Genomic DNA, 16,103 nt, shown 5'->3' with positions numbered 1-16,103 from the left:
ACCCAACAGTCCCTCCTGTTTATCATGAACCGTGTATTCGACATCCGCCATCCACATCCTGTCTAAACATTTTCTGTGGGCAGCATCACTAAACAACGGTGTCATCATGTTCTTCGTCAGCGAGGAACTCTTGTTGGCTCAGGGCAGTGTATGCTACAACAAAAGAATTAACAACCATTCTGCTAATCACAGCTTTACAACATGGTATAATGCAAATGGAAAGAACACAAAGAAAAATCAAACATGTGATAACCATTATTACAAGAAATTTGAATAGTCCGAGCCAGCCCCCTTGAAATAGCCAATCAAACCAAGATGTGCTAGGGTGAAAGTCCGCGGCCATTGCTCTCCGAAGATCTCTGAGACAGTTCATGGCTTCAGTCATATTAGGGGAATGGACATTATCTGGAATGTATGTACAACAAGTATTGTTCAATAAAACACAAACACCCCCTTGGGCCGCTGTTAACATATCGAGCACCATACGGTTTTGAATCACCATCTGCCTCGTGACATCCAATTGTGCATTTTGTTGCTCATTAATTACAATAGAATTATTAATAAAAAGCCCTAAACGATACTCAATGGTTTCCAGGCGTAAAGTGTTCTTTGCTACCCCGACCCAGGGGAACAGTGATAATAAAACCTTCTGGTCTGTGGACCAATGTTTGAACTCTGGGGGCACATCAGTTCCCCACACGCTGTCATGTGGCCGTAGGGCTGGTGTGGCAGAACGTCGTCTGCGAGTGGAACCTGAAACAGAACTGGTTGATACAATAAACGTATGATCTGAAATGAAGATGGGCGTGCAAATCCCATACCAATTAGGTGGCAGCACAAAGTAGGCACGACTACCACATAACCAGGCTACATCTTGCACCCAATAGGACCCATTGCTGGGGCCTGACATGTTGACTGGTGCACCTTCACCTGAAACAGCAATTTGGTCACAGTTCGTGGTGTTACCCAAAAGACGTGTACCATGCATCTGGTCATAACACATTGTATGGTTAAATGTTCCTGGGTCCTTGTTCATAAAAACAGAGAATGGAAATAAGGAATTGGATTTAGTGACATTGAAGTCGATCCAGAACAGGAGATTACAAGTGCCATTAATAAGCCCTGGGGCATAGGGATTCCCTCCAAACGAAGATGCACATTTAGCCTGGGATTTATTCATGGGCTTAGCAAATATTGTGGGACCTTCCGCATGTATGGGCATATGTGAGCATATGTAACAGTAAAACATTGGACTTCGTAACTGTGTCGTGTACGTAGCGATACACAGTAAAATAAGCAGTGTCAATATTAAAGAGTTAATTTTAACACTTCTTTGGAGCACATATGGTCCCACTCTATGGAGAGTAAAAATAACACTGACTGTAGTGTTGAACTTTTAGTGTAAATAAAACACCATATAGTGTCAAAACTCAACACTGAGAGAGTTTTTATTTACACTTGTTATTGCACTGTAAGTTTAACACTATGGGGCATTTAACACCTATGGTGTTATTTTTTAATTTAGATTGCTCTGTTAAGTGTTATTGATAGTGTTATTATTTGGTGCAAAATATTCAAATTTTTAAAAATAAATCTTTACACAGATGTAATCATTTAAATGTTTATTTACAAAAATGGGCAAAGTGACTTTAAAACATGTAGTTCGACTTGTCATAAAATAATAAAAGATAAAAACATCAATTGTTAAATAAAACCTGCATTGACAGCTGTTAACAAGAGTGCAGTAAGGTACAACAAACCAAAAGAAATTATCAGACCCATAAGACATTTGCATATCAAAAGGTTTGTAATAAATTAGTTCAGTGACATTGAATACTTTCAAGGATTCACAGTGTCTTGGTTCAATTCTGTAGGCATAACGATGATCATCAAAGCAAACAGTTTTCAGTGATGATGCAACCAGTACCACAAATTCATTTCTAACAACAATATATCTGATTTTATAAAACACTGGTAAATCAATGTCTACTTCACCACAAATTATTAAACCAGAACGGTATTCAGTTCCATTATATTTCACCCATTTAACTGAGAGAACATCTGTTTCAGAAAGAATATTCATCTTGGATGCAATTTGTACATTTTCACTTAAGTCACAGAGAGAAACAGTCTTTCCTGGTCCAAGCACTATTCTGTCATGATTAAAGGTTTCCCATGTATATGGCATGCTATTCTGGTGATTTTTTGCAAGTGACAGAGCAATGTTTTTGAAACACTTTTGCTGTGTCTTAAAAAAATTATGCTTAGATTCAAAGCGCATTGATGACATGTGAACAATGGGCCCAATATTTTGTATACACCGGGGGTAATGCATCATTAGGTGATGCTTAGGCAGGAGGTTTCTGTCTGGAAACAAGCACTTGAAAAGCCTGTGATGCTCAGCAATTAAGTGTTTCAAATACACAGTAAGGCCCTCAGTTAAAACAGGAGAAAATACAATGTTTACAATTTGTAGCAACAGTAATAGTAACTGCCAGTGTTCATCATCTTGGGGTACAATGTCACCAAAAATTAGTGGCACATTACGGAGAAGACACCAACACTGTATTGCGTTTATGCCCAAATCATTTCTCTCATCATCAAGTTTTACAGCAGGAGGCCGATTTCTCCTCTCCATGTACCCATAATTAAATGAATGCAATCTTCCAGCCAACTCTTTTGCTGTCAAGAAATGAGCTTGTACATAACACAAAACAAGTTTTAATTCAAACTGTGCAATGCCTTCTAAAACATCATGCATTAAATGTACAGAAAAATTGTCTGATATATTGAAGTACTGCAGAGAATTCAGCAAACATGTACGCTTTACACCATAAACATGAGGTAGTGTTGGGTCTGCTTGTATAGCTTCACAGTGTCGCAAGTGTGTCTCTTTAGTGAGAAAAATAACATTCAACTCATCTTCACAGAACACAGTTTGATAATCTTCCCTTTCAGTAAGGCAAAACCTACAGCTATTCCGAGCTCGAAAAGATTCAACAAATCCAAAAAGGCAGTGCAAATCAAGATTATCTCCTGTTATTTGGACTATACTGCCATGCACAAAACCAGAGGGTCCTTCTATTCCTGTGGACTCAAGAACTTTTATGTCATTGACAATAGGTTCTAAAATTGAATCAAATCCATATGTTTTTATGTCTTCGGAATGAAAAAGAGCACATAAGTGCATGTTGGCTAAAGACGAATTAAATTGTGGTGGGAAATTTCTTAATGTAAAATATATACCTCCCAATTTGTGGATCCCTTTTTTTGACCCTAATGGATTGGCACATTCAAAATCATCGTAAAACATTTGAATCTGAAGTGCATTTTTTTCAGTGGAAAACAGGGGGTGGGCCTTAATATATAATCCATCTTCAATATCACAGTAAATTCCATCTTTATTAGGTACACCTGACTTAAACCTGAATGAGGTCTTTGGGTGCATTAAAATGCTCTGTAAGGTTTGAAGAATTGGGACATAGGCAAATTTGTCAGTCATTACAACTTGCTCATATAATCCAGTGGACTTGTTTTTTCTATTGTCAAATCTGACACCAAGTACTTTCTGAACAGGCTGGACAATTCCCCATTTTCTGGAAAAATAGGAGTTTCGTTTAGACATGGAATTAAGTGAGGTAAAAGGGTTTTCAATTGTCTGAAATGACTGTTCCACTTCACTTTTAATGTCTGAGTTCTGTGAAGATAAGCAACAAAGAGCTGTCTCTTTTACTTGGTCCTGGATGTCCTGAACTACTTCTTCCATAGACATAACAAATGTATTAACATTAGTCTGATTTAAACTGCAGCTTGCAGTTGTGCTATTACGGACGCACACATATCCGTGGTGTTTTTACTGGATATTGGTAAGGAACTGACATTTGAAGATTTAGCCACATCAACACTACTAGATTGCCCAACAACTGCTTCATGAACAGCACCATCTTGAACATGTAATGGAACTTCATTACTTGGTCTATGAACTCTATTTAAATGTTTGCGGAACCCGGAATATGTTCCAAATTCTAAACAGCATCCTGCCTGTCCACATTTTAAACGAAGCGATTTGCAAGAAAATAGACCATGAATTAGTTTTAGATGTCGAACAAGCAAATTTGTGTTCTCCAGACAGCAAGAGCAAACAAAACAAATCATTTTAGCTGGCAATCACCTCTAATGCATGAATCTGGCTCGGAGCTCAGCAACCCTTGGACTCTCTTTCACTTTGCCAATGTCAATCTCATAAACGGTTGTTTGTATGAAGGTGTACATGTTATGAAGCACCTTGTTGTACGAGGCACCAAACACAAAGTGGGCTTTGAACAGTTCATCAAAGGCAGCAAGACCACTCACTGACTTGCAAGGTATGGCTTTTTTGTCAAGGATGATGTAGTATCCATGAATGCTGCTTTTCTTTGTCCCCATAGCAAGCAGGTAGGGCTGGGTTCTCTCTTCAATTGAATCAAGATGTTCCTGCATGTTAGTCCCTGCCTAAAAATAAAACAAAGACAATCCTTAACAACGCTCCAGTTGCTTGTTTCTATATTAGTTTTACAATGAATACAACTGGGTTGAAGTTGAAGTAGACAGTTAATACAGAAAATGGCAGATTTACCTTTTTGAAGATCACAATGTGTTTCTCAGCTTGAGATGCCGACATTTTTCCAGGTCTCTTGAGACCTTGTGGTGATGGTGGAATTAGGTGAAGTAAAAGAAGAATCGAAGCAAGACCGTTACCCCATCCTAAGACACATCGTTATTTTAGTGGGGGGATACATAGTCAGTAAGGTACATAATTATATTATTAACTTGTTAAAACCAGCATACCATCTTCATCTGATTCAGTGTCCACAGCTGATTCTGCACAGTGAATCAGGTCCTGAAGTTCTTTGGAGGAGTTAAGCCCCTTGCTCTGCTGAATGACTTTCTGCATAAATGTAGTTGGCCACCTCTCTAAAAATTTAGCAGCTGTCTTTTCACCAAAAAGACAAGCAAAATCCAGCTCAATCTGTAAAACCCAACAAAGCAGAATTAATCAATGAAGTGCAAATGTATTATCTTTACAATGAATAATCAATATATCACCACAGATATTCTCTATTGTCCTTATTTCACAGAAAAATTATCACATTAATAACTCAAATGTTCTTACCAGGCCTTTGATATCCAATTAACGCGGAAAGTCAGTTAGCACATCGGTGCATCTGCTTGGGTCATGAATCATCTTGCGACGATACTGAAATGTCTCCCTCATCTTGACCTTTACTGTCGCCTCCTCTGAAGTATGCTTCATAAGAGACACAGCCTCCCTATACTGTTCTTCGGTCAGGATAACTTCTGTGCTGGATGAAGCTTCTCTCTGTGCAGATGGGCCACCACTAAAAGACTTGGGGACACATCTACGGGTCTCTGATGGTGCACTGTTCCTCTGAATGTTCTTAATTTTCCATGACAAGTACCCTTGTCCACTTTGAGGGTCATAATAATGTTCCTTAAAATTAAAAAATTTAAACAAGACATCCATCTACCACATACTTATTTTTCTAATTTAAGTAATTTACTTACATATCCAAGATTTGCATATGGATCTCTAAGATATGGAAACAGGGCAATGATTCCTTGAGCATACAGTTCTCTTACTTGTTTGGGTGGAGATGAGCTGTAATATAGAGAAACAATCAAATATGAATTTAAATTTAAACAATTAAATATTATTAACTTTTTAAAATTTCCCAGCAGTTAACACATTACACTTTATCAAATTGCATCTACAAGATGAGAATTTGAGCGTCACAGGCATTTGCTAAAGAAGAATAAATAACACATTAAACTTCGTCCTGAAGCCTTTGTAAATATCCACGTTTACCAAAAATTACATTTTGTAATTTTCCACACCTGGAAGATTTTTATAAATTTTTGATTACATTCAAAAGCTTTTTAAACCCATATAAACAGAAACATAACTACAACTTTCAAGACCCATGTTTTGCATGACCCATGTAATGTAGTATAACCATTGTGATAATATTCCATGTGGCTATAGTGGTTCATGAAACTTTAAATCCTTAGTGTGTGTAAAAACAGACTAATAAATTTTTTATTTTTTGCACACAAACTACTTTTCTTGTTCTATAAGAACCACTAGAGTCACAAAGACTATTTCAAAGACGTTTACTAACATTCTTGGCCTTGAAGTGGCAGCTGTTTTAATGTCTATGAGGGGGACATTATCACAGATATGTTCATTTGTTTTTGAAACATGAGAAAGATCTTACTCTGTGGAATGACACAGGGTTTGAAAGAACTACCATTTTCATTGAATTAACCTTTTGCTTAAAGAATACTTAAAATACAAGTTACCTGTGCTTTTCAGTCATATCTGCAGTAAGAATATTGACCAGCTTTCTCCTGTTGCTGTCAGATAAGCATTTGGTTTTGTTGTACTCTCTGATGATTCCATCCCCACCAGGTTTAGTCTGCAGAATTTTTTGGACCATCTGAAAATTACAAAGCACAATAAACAACCCATCTCTGGAAACATTCTGTGAACATGATTGTGATCATTGTGATTCTGCACCTGGATCAAATCTCCAACACATGAATTTTGTAAACTCTTTTGCACTTTAGTTTCATGCATTAACACAAATGACACAGTGCGATATTGTCAGCAAACAAGGCACTTTCTTCAAAATGTTTAAAATATAATAAAAAAATAAGTGACTAAATTCTTACTGAATAACATCCAAAGCACAGACACACACTCACAATTCCTGCTTCATCTTCAGCTCTCCTGGTTCTTGTAGGGCTGTCATCAGTTAGATGAATGGTGTCATCAGATTTATTGCTTGAACTCTCAATTGAGCTTTCTTCACTTGGCACTGGAGAAACAGGGGTCAATTCTGTTAACAAAGAATTAAAAAAACCATAAAATTAGTCTTAGTCAAGTTGTTTACTACAATTTAATATTGAAAATGTTCTGGAGCATGATTGAGCTGTCTTGGCTGAAAATAAATCTTGAAATACATTTACACCACAGAATCTCAAATGCATAAATTATTTAATAAGATTTATGTTTTAAATATTTTTAAACAAACTAGATTACAAAGATATTGTGGCAAATTACCAGTAGCTGGCTGTAAATGACTGTATTAATGACCGAGTTATTCAGTCATTCAAATGCCTGATTTGTTGCAAAACGAGGCAAGTTAATCATAATTGACTCGCTTGATTTATTGAAAACGTGGATTAAAACAGTAACGAAACACCGGAGACCCAAAACAGTTCTGCTGTAGCTTTCTGATTGTTTTTGCTGATGTTCTCTGACAAAGTTTCAGTCAATAATTTTGTGTCAGCTTAACTCACAATTAAGAAGTTCCACACCGACGCCATGTTTACATGCGGCTGTGAGCCTACATGTGCGTGTCAAAACTGACCGGCTTTGAGATGAGGTGTGTTCGGTTTGAAACTCCCGCGTGCAGAACGGTCGTTGTTTAATATCAAAGTACTATCAAAGTAATATCAAAGAGAGATTCGAAGCAAGCAGGGCTGCCTGCTCTCTGCTCTCACGGTGCTTTGCAATCGGTCCGCGTGGTGCTGCTTCAGATCGAACACACCACTTTTGCTGTAAACTCTTGCAAATTGATCCGAAAAGTTCGCATGTTGGAAAAACAAATAAGCTCACATTATGTCAACCACATGTCACTTGCCTATGCTCAACTACGTACATGTTGACGAAATACATTACCATTTGAAGAATCTGGCAAAAGTAATACACCCAAATTCGGTTGCTTCAGAACTTCCTCAAAGACGTCCTCGTCTATTTCAGTGCCAGACTCATCGTAAAGCCTGGCCTCGGGCCTATTAGAAACACTGATGCCGAACTTCTCGAAGGCTGTAAACCGAAATAAGATTCAATTTAGCGGCTATGCTAATGCAACCGACATTGTCAGCTTAAAACTTGTTTATTATATAATTACAAATGCATCCAGAAAATCGGAAAGTTTCAAATCGCTGTGAGAAACTTTAACATACTTCTGTTCACTTTTGAACTTAACTTTGACAAGCATCTTCACTCCTAACAAAGTATCAAAGTATTTAGTGAGTATTAAAAACATTTTTTTAAAATTTAAATATAGAAAGAGAAAGACCTCACCTTGCAGCTGGCATGTGGACAAAATGGCGTTTTCGTCTTCACGACGGTTAAAAGGGGAGGGGCAAAGATAATTGGCACTTCAAGTGTAAAAATATAATTACACCACGCAGCACCCCTGCAACTACACTACAAAATAACATTTATTAACACTGATGGTTATTAATTTAACTCTTTTGGAATAAATAACTTTTAACACTGCATTTTTTACACTGCTTATTTTACTGTGTACCAGTAATTCTGCATATAGGGATGTGAGTGGTTAGTTGTAAGAGGTCTCAAGTGGGAGCCATCGTGCGTCCACCTTGGTGCGCGGCAAGTGTTATCCGATGCTGACCTCGTCCACAAGAGCACTCCACCGACTACAGTCAGAGGGACCAGAAGCCATTTCACAAGGAACCGCTTACAGTAAGCCATTCTAAAAGTGAGTGCAGATCAGTTGGTTTCTTCACCGGGTTGAGACGTCGGCACCCTATTGGTTACCGCGCCTTTGTAGCGGACTTCCACTGCTACTCCGTCGGTTGTACTGGCTCCTGTAGGGGTTTAATGAGTTTGCAGTGACTCCTGTGAATCCACAACGGCCGCTCCGCTATCTTCACGGCTGTCGGGGTCGTGAGGAGCACTTGATACGGCCCGTCCCACCTGGGAGAGCTCCAGTCCTTCCGAAGGAGGACCTTGACGAGAACCCAATCTCCTGGTTTGAGGTTGTCCTGTAATACAGAAGCAGAATTTACTGGCAGACTACTGGGTCTTTGTAGTTCCTGAGTGCGCAGCAGTTTGCTCATCCAATCTGCAAGTGTTGTTTCCCTGTGCGCCTTTGTTATGTCACTCATCTCTGTAGCTAGGGGAAAAGGCCTACCATGCACTATTTCGGATGGCGTAAGACCTGCTGGGGTTGGCGTGATTCTCATCCACAATTTTACCAGAGATAAGCATTCCGGCCATGGCCTCCCTGTCTCTTCCACTGTTTTTCTTAGCCTAGTTTTTATGGTACCGTTGGTTCTTTCCACTAATCCTGCACTCTGAGGATGGTATGCGCAATGATTCTTTAGTTTAAACCCTAGCGCTTGTGAACACAGGTCCATTGTTTGATTTACAAAATGGGTACCGTTATCCGATCTGATGGTTTGGGGAATGCCATATGTAGGGAAATAACTGCCTACCAGACATTTTGCCACCGTTATCGCATCACAGTGTTTTACTGGGTATATTTCGACCCACTTCGAGAACGCATCAATTATTACCAAACAGTACTTTTTTCCCTGTGACCATGACAGCTCTATAAAGTCCATGTGAATGATTTGAAACAGGTGTTCTGCTACCGGAAACTGCCCTCTCTTTGGTCTCAGGTTGCCCTGGGAATTATGCTTACAACAGATGAGGCATGATCTACAAAAGTGTTTTGCATAATCAGAAAAATTTATAGTATAGAAATGTTGATGTATTATATGTACCATCCCTCCTGTTGAGACATGGGTATTCCCGTGGCTCACCAATGCCGCTGTTTTGTATAAATTTTTTGGAAGTACGGGCTTATCGTCGATGTGGTAGATATCATTAATCTGGATTGCTCCTCTATTGAGCCAGGCTTTTGAGAGCGGCGCATGTTTTTGAGAATCACATAGTATATCTGCGTCAATCAGTAGGAGATCCGTCATTTTCAATGTAGGTTGTTTCTGTGCTGCTGCCTTTGCTGTTATACATAGTGCAAGAGCAGATGGTAGCTGTACGGCATTTAATAATCGTAATAACAGGTTTGTGTGTGCTAGGGAGGTGCCCTGTGATGTTTTAAATCCCCTGTTCTTCCATACTTTGGAGTGATGGTGAACCGCTCCGAACACATATTGGCTGTCAGTGTATATCGTCAATGATCTGTCTTTGTACAATTCACATGCTCTGATGACAGCATACAATTCTGCCGCTTGGGCTGAACATGTCGGGGGAAGTGCATTAGCTTCAAGTACTTTATCAGTCAAAACTACAGCATAGCCAACCTTATTTCTCCCTGTACTGTCTTTTGACGCTGAACCATCAACAAATACAGTTACTGAGTTGGATAGTGGCGTTTGAGAAATATCATGTCTTGGTTTTGTTTGTTCCTCTACTGTGGCTTTGCATGAGTGTGGTTCCCCATCCATAGCTGACGGGAGGAGGGTACTCGGGTTCAAAGGGCCACATCTCTGCAATGTGATATTTGGTTGTGAAAGTAGAAGTGAAACTAGAGTGAGGTGTCTAGCATGTGTCAGGAAGGGAAGTGGTGTCTGTAACAGTATCAATGAAACTGAGTGTGGAACTTTCAAAGTGAGTGGGTGGCATAGCACTAATTCTGCTGACATTTTTACAGCTTCCACTGCTGCTGCACAGGCCTGTAGGCATTGGGGGAAACCTGCTGCAACCGCATCTAAGCGTTTGGAGTAAAATGCCAATGGTCTGTCTTTAGACCCGAAAGGCTGTGTCAATACGGCTTTCATGTAGCCTTGACCCGCGTCAACACATAGGGTGAAGGGCTGTTTGTAGTCTGGCAGAGCCAATGTAGTGTTAGTTTGCAGCATTAGTTTAAGGTTTGTGAATGCTGCTTCCCCTTCTCTGGTCCACTCAATTTTGTCCCTTAGGGCCATGTCTTTCCCGTATATTAGGGATTGTAAGGGTTGGACCAAGGCTGCATAATCTGGGAGCCATGCCCTGCAGTAGTTGCAGAGTCCTAAAAAGGACATCATCTGTTGCTTCGTGTGTGGTTTGGGTGCTTCCTGGATTGCCTTTTTTCTGGATTCAAGCAGTGAACGACCATACTGGGAGAGTCTATGTCCTAGAAACACTACTTCAGTCCGGCAGTATTGTAATTTCTGTTTTGATGCCTTATGCCCGGTTTCGTACAGATGCCTTAATACTGTTAGTGTAGCTTCTTTACAGTGTTATTCTGTGTCTGAGGCTATCAGTATGTCGTCCACGTATAGTAACACCTGACTATGGGCTGGCGTGGGACATGTGCTCATTGAGTGCCTGAGGGCCATGGTGTACACATGTGGACTTTCTGAGAACCCTTGTGGGAGTCTGGTATATGTATACTTTTGTCCCCTATAGGTAAAACCAAACAAATGTTGTGACTCTGGATGTAGGGGTACTGAAAAGAACGCATTGCTCAGATCCACTACCGAAAAATATTTTTTGTCTGGTGTCAATGAATTGAGTAGGAGATGGGGGTTTGGGACATCTGGTGCTGCATGTTGCACGATGTCATTGATTGGTCTCAGATCCTGTACCATTCTCCATTTACCCGTATTCGCTTTTTGCACTGGGAAAATAGGGGTATTACACGTGGACTCTGGCGCCCCCCTCAGTATCCCTGATGCCAGCATGTCTTGCACTACTGGGGCTATGCCTTGTTCAGCTTCAGGCTTTAATGGGTACTGTCGTACCACTGGGCGGTGATCTGATCTCAGGGTCACTTTGTAAGGAGGGAACCCTTTAATCAATCCTACATCCGTAGGGGAGTTGGACCACAATCCCTCAGGAATGTGGCTCAATCCTGGGTCCTCCGTTGCCTCAGCTGATAATAGATCTTGTCATTCAGGTTCATCTAAATGTGTCACAGGTGTGACTTTAATTCTCCATCCGAGGGGGAACCTCCAAACCCCTGTGCTTTTATCATGTTTCCAATCTGAATTTGGGTCTTGAATTTGGGCACAGATACTAATCTAGCAGCAGAGAGGCTCCAACGGGATCTGGATTTAATTAGCGAATGGGCTGATACTTGGCAGATGAAATTTAACACAGATAAATGTAAGGTAATCCATGCAGGGAGCAGAAATATACAGTACAGATATTTTATGGGTTCCACTGAAATAAAGGTAGCTGATTACGAGAAAGATCTCGGTATGTATGTTGATGCTTCCATGTCCCACTCTCGCCAATGTGGGGAAGCAATAAAAAAGGCGAACAGAATGTTGGGTTATATCTCTAGATGTGTGGAGTTTAAGTCAAGGGAGGTGATGTTACACTTATATAATTCCTTGGTAAGACCCCACCTAGAATACTGTGTGCAGGTTTGGTCACCATACCTCAAGAAGGACATTGCTGCCTTAGAAAAGGTGCAACGAAGAGCTACGAGAATGATTCCTGGTCTTAGAGGAATGTCTTACGAGAAGAGGTTAGCAGAACTGAATCTGTTCAGCCTTGAGCAAAGGAGACTAAGGGGGGATATGATTCAGGTCTATAGGATTCTAACGGGTCTGGATGCCGTTCAGCCAAATGACTATTTCAATATTAGTCTAAATACTAGAACTCGTGGCCATAAGTGGAAATTAGCGGGAGAACATTTTAAAACAAATTTGAGGAAGCACTTCTTTACACAGCGTGTAGTCAGAGTATGGAATAGTCTTCCTGCTATTGTAGTGGAAGCTAAAACCATGGGTTCCTTTAAATCAGAGCTAGATAAGATTTTAACAACTCTGAGCTATTAGCTAAGTTCTCCCCAAACGAGCTTGATGGGCCGAATGGCCTCCTCTCGTTTGTAAATTTCTTATGTTCTTATGTTCTTATACAAGTTATCTTAGATCGGCATTCACGGTTTGACTTCTGAGATTCAGATCGAGCTCTAGGTAATTTTTTTTCGAACTGATTAGAACTCGAATTTCTTAAGTCGAACCAATGAGTTCAAGAACTGAGGTACCACTGTGTGTGTATATATATATAAATATATATATATATATATATATACTCAGCAAAAAAAAGAAACGTCCCTTTTTCAGGACTGTGTATTTCAACAATAATGTTGTAAAAATCCAAATAACTTTACAGATCTTCATTGTAAAGGGTTTAAACAATGTTTTCCATGCATGTTCAATTAACCATAATCAATTAATTAACATGCACCTGTGGAATGGTCGTTAAGACCTTAACAGCTTACAGAAAGTAGACATTTAAGGTCACAGTTCTAAAAACGCAGGACACTAAAGAGACTTGTCTACCGACTGTGAAAAACACCCAAAGAAAGATGCCCAGGGTCCCTGCTCATCTGCGTGAACGTGCATTAGGCATGTTGCAGGGAGGCATGAGGACTGCTGATGTGGCTAGGGCAATAAATTGCCATGTCCGCACTGTGAGACGCCTAAGACAGCACTACAGGGAGACAGGAAGGACAGCTGATCATCCTCGCAGTGGAAGACCACGTGTAACAACACCTGCACAGGATCGGTACATCCGAATATCACACCTGCGTGACAGGTACAGGATGGCCACAACAACTGCCCGAGTCACACCAGGAACACACAATCCCTCCATCAGTGCTCAGACTGTCTGCAATAGGCTGAGAGAGGCTGGACTGAGGGCTTGTGTGTTCCTGGTGTGACTCGGGCAGTTGTTGTGGCCATCCTGTACCTGTCACATAGGTGTGATATTCGGATGTGCATGTTAATTAATTGATTATGGTTAATTGAACATGCATGGAAAACATTGTTTAGACCCTTTACAATGAAGATCTGTAAAGTTATTTGGATTTTTACAACATTATTGTTGAAATACACAGTCCTGAAAAAGGGACGTTTCTTTTTTTGCTGAGTATATATATATACACATATATATAAAATATTTTAAATAGTGACGGTGTCATGTACGTACAGGCAGCCCAGCGGGGAATACGCACATTATTAAGGGATCCGGGCAGACATCGAACATCAAACATGACAATACAATGACAGAACTGGGGAATACTGACTGAGACACGGACTAAATACTCAACGGACGAGACGAGACCGGGAAAACAGGACCTGGAAAACAAGAGCAAAAAACCATCAACGGGACACCGGGAACAAGATGGAAACACAGAACAGGCACAAAGGCAAAAGCCAGGACAGGACCTGACACAGAACAGGGAACGCAGACAAAAAGACCAGGAAGGGAGAGACAGAGGGCACAGAGAACGGAGGAACAAAAGGACCAGGAGTGAACGGAGGCACGACAGGGGGACGAGGAGCAGAGCCGCAGGATCCGCAGGCGCACAGCGAGCCCCAGCCAAAGCGAGCGAGGGCGAGCCAGAGGGTAGGGCGGGCGGGACCCCAGCCAACGTCTATGTCCACTCCCCTTGCGGGACACAGATATGTGGGGTCTTGGTCGGGATCGCCCACGTCGAGGCGAGGGGAAAGAAGTCATAAGGAAGGTCCCTGAGGGGTCCCATACGAGCTCCTTCTCTATGGAGGTGGGACCAGCAGTCAGGCTGTCCTCAGGGAATAGGACCTGAGCTGGGGGGACTGGAGTCAGGGCCTTCAGTGAGGTAGCAGGCGTGACCGAAGACGGTGCAGCCGGAGCCACGGGCGTGGCCGCAGGCGGTGCAGCCAGAGCCGCGAGTGTGCGGCCAACAGGGGGCGCCTCAGGGGGCACCGCCGACACGTGGCCCGCAGGGGGCGCCGCAGCAGGCATCGCCGACACGTGGCCAGCAGGAGGCGCCGCAGCAGGCACCTCAGACGGTGCCGCGGGCAGAGCGGCGGAAGCAGGCAGGGCCGCAGATGTAGCCTCGCTGGGCAGTTCAGGAACAGGCGTTGCCCCTTTAAGAGCCTTGGAGACCTGGGGAATATGGTCCCTTACTGCGCGTATCCCTCCTTGGCCCAGGCGTGCTGCCCGAAAATGATATTATATTGATTTACAGTAGGATGCTGAACATGTGCAAATTCTTAAGAATAGGCTTTTTTAGATCTCCAAAAAAAAAAAAAAAAAAAATGAAAACAGAGGTTGTGATGCATATAATATAAAACATCAAGTTAATCAGTTGGTCGTTCCATTTACACAGACTCAGTGGCTATAAAAATATCTCTGTTTAGCTGATAGAAATTAATTTTGTCCTTAGGAACAAAATAAGCTAGCTTGATTTATCTGTAACGCATTTAATGAATTTAATATGACAATCCACAATATGCCACTGTTGAAATTAACTAGAATAGCACTAGCAGGCTACCAAGTTAATTCAGGTTCTAGAGCACAGTACTGCTGTTTGCTAATTGCTATATTTTTATGTCCTATAATTACATTCAGTGAGCAATATCTGATAGTATATCTTACTACATACTTTACCATAATTTCAACCAAGCACCAAAGCAGCTTCTTTTCTTGAATTACACTGGTTTAGAAGGTTTTTATTTCCTTAATCGTCTTATATCATCTTATATTTTCCTTTATTTTATTTCTTTATCTTTATCTTTCTTGTGCCAGATATATTTTGTGATGCTGATGTAGGATCACACATGCACATATCACAGGGCCTAAATTCCAGGTGGCCTGAGACAAGGCCGAGCCTGGTACGAGAGGCACCAAAGGGGGGTTACACACATGAACGCACACACACACAGATAACAAGGGAGGCCAGCACTCCAGCTTTTATTGCCCTTGACTTGGCACACAACCCCCCTCCACATACACTCTGCCTTACATCTCACTCACTCAACAGACGAACACCCTAAAGGAAATTTCATTTAAGTTTGGCTTTTGTATACCCTGTATATTGATCTACTCATGACTACTAGTCTCAATATACAGATAGGTTATGTTTGTATGTGTCCTTAGACAATCTTAGTGTTTTGTGTGCCACCCTTATAACCATGTTCACGGAGTATCACCTATTTTACCCCTTTGCACTTGAACACATATAAATTTAAATAAATAGATAGGTATAGCTACCATTGTATATATGTTCTCATTAGTGGTGCAACGGATCACAAAACTAACGGTTCGGATCAATTTTCGGATCAGCAAAAAGGGGAGGAGTCAAATGTAATTTGCTTCTCATTTATTACAAGAACAGTATGGCAAGGAACTTTTGGTTTTATCAAAAATAACTAAAATAAAATACAAAAATAAAACCAAGAAATAACTGAAAAAGCCGAATAAATACAATTTTTAAATAAAATTCTCAATACTTGAATACTTCAGTGCAACAATTGAAAAACAACCTGAGAACTGAAAACAG

At 40.9% G+C, this 16,103-nt stretch overlaps 2 long non-coding RNA genes across 2 annotated transcripts; both read right to left on the bottom strand.

Annotated features, from left to right (window-relative positions):
• Window positions 1-3,241: 3,241 nt before the first annotated feature.
• Window positions 3,242-4,941, bottom strand: LOC140578796 (uncharacterized). The gene is made up of 3 exons (XR_011983071.1): window positions 4,828-4,941; window positions 4,616-4,743; window positions 3,242-4,491 (listed from the first exon to the last, which is right to left on the bottom strand). It is a non-coding gene; the product is annotated as an uncharacterized lncRNA (long non-coding RNA).
• A 272-nt stretch (window positions 4,942-5,213) lies between these two features.
• LOC140578793 (uncharacterized) lies at window positions 5,214-6,900 on the bottom strand. Its single transcript, XR_011983065.1, has 3 exons — window positions 6,766-6,900; window positions 6,361-6,497; window positions 5,214-5,659 (listed from the first exon to the last, which is right to left on the bottom strand). It is a non-coding gene; the product is annotated as an uncharacterized lncRNA (long non-coding RNA).
• Between the last annotated feature and the right edge of the window lie 9,203 nt (window positions 6,901-16,103).

Source organism: Paramormyrops kingsleyae, chromosome 1, assembly GCF_048594095.1.
Source record: "Paramormyrops kingsleyae isolate MSU_618 chromosome 1, PKINGS_0.4, whole genome shotgun sequence".
Lineage (NCBI taxonomy): Eukaryota > Metazoa > Chordata > Actinopteri > Osteoglossiformes > Mormyridae > Paramormyrops > Paramormyrops kingsleyae.
Note: the sequence above shows the minus strand (reverse complement) of the source record. Positions and strands in the feature narration are given on the sequence as shown.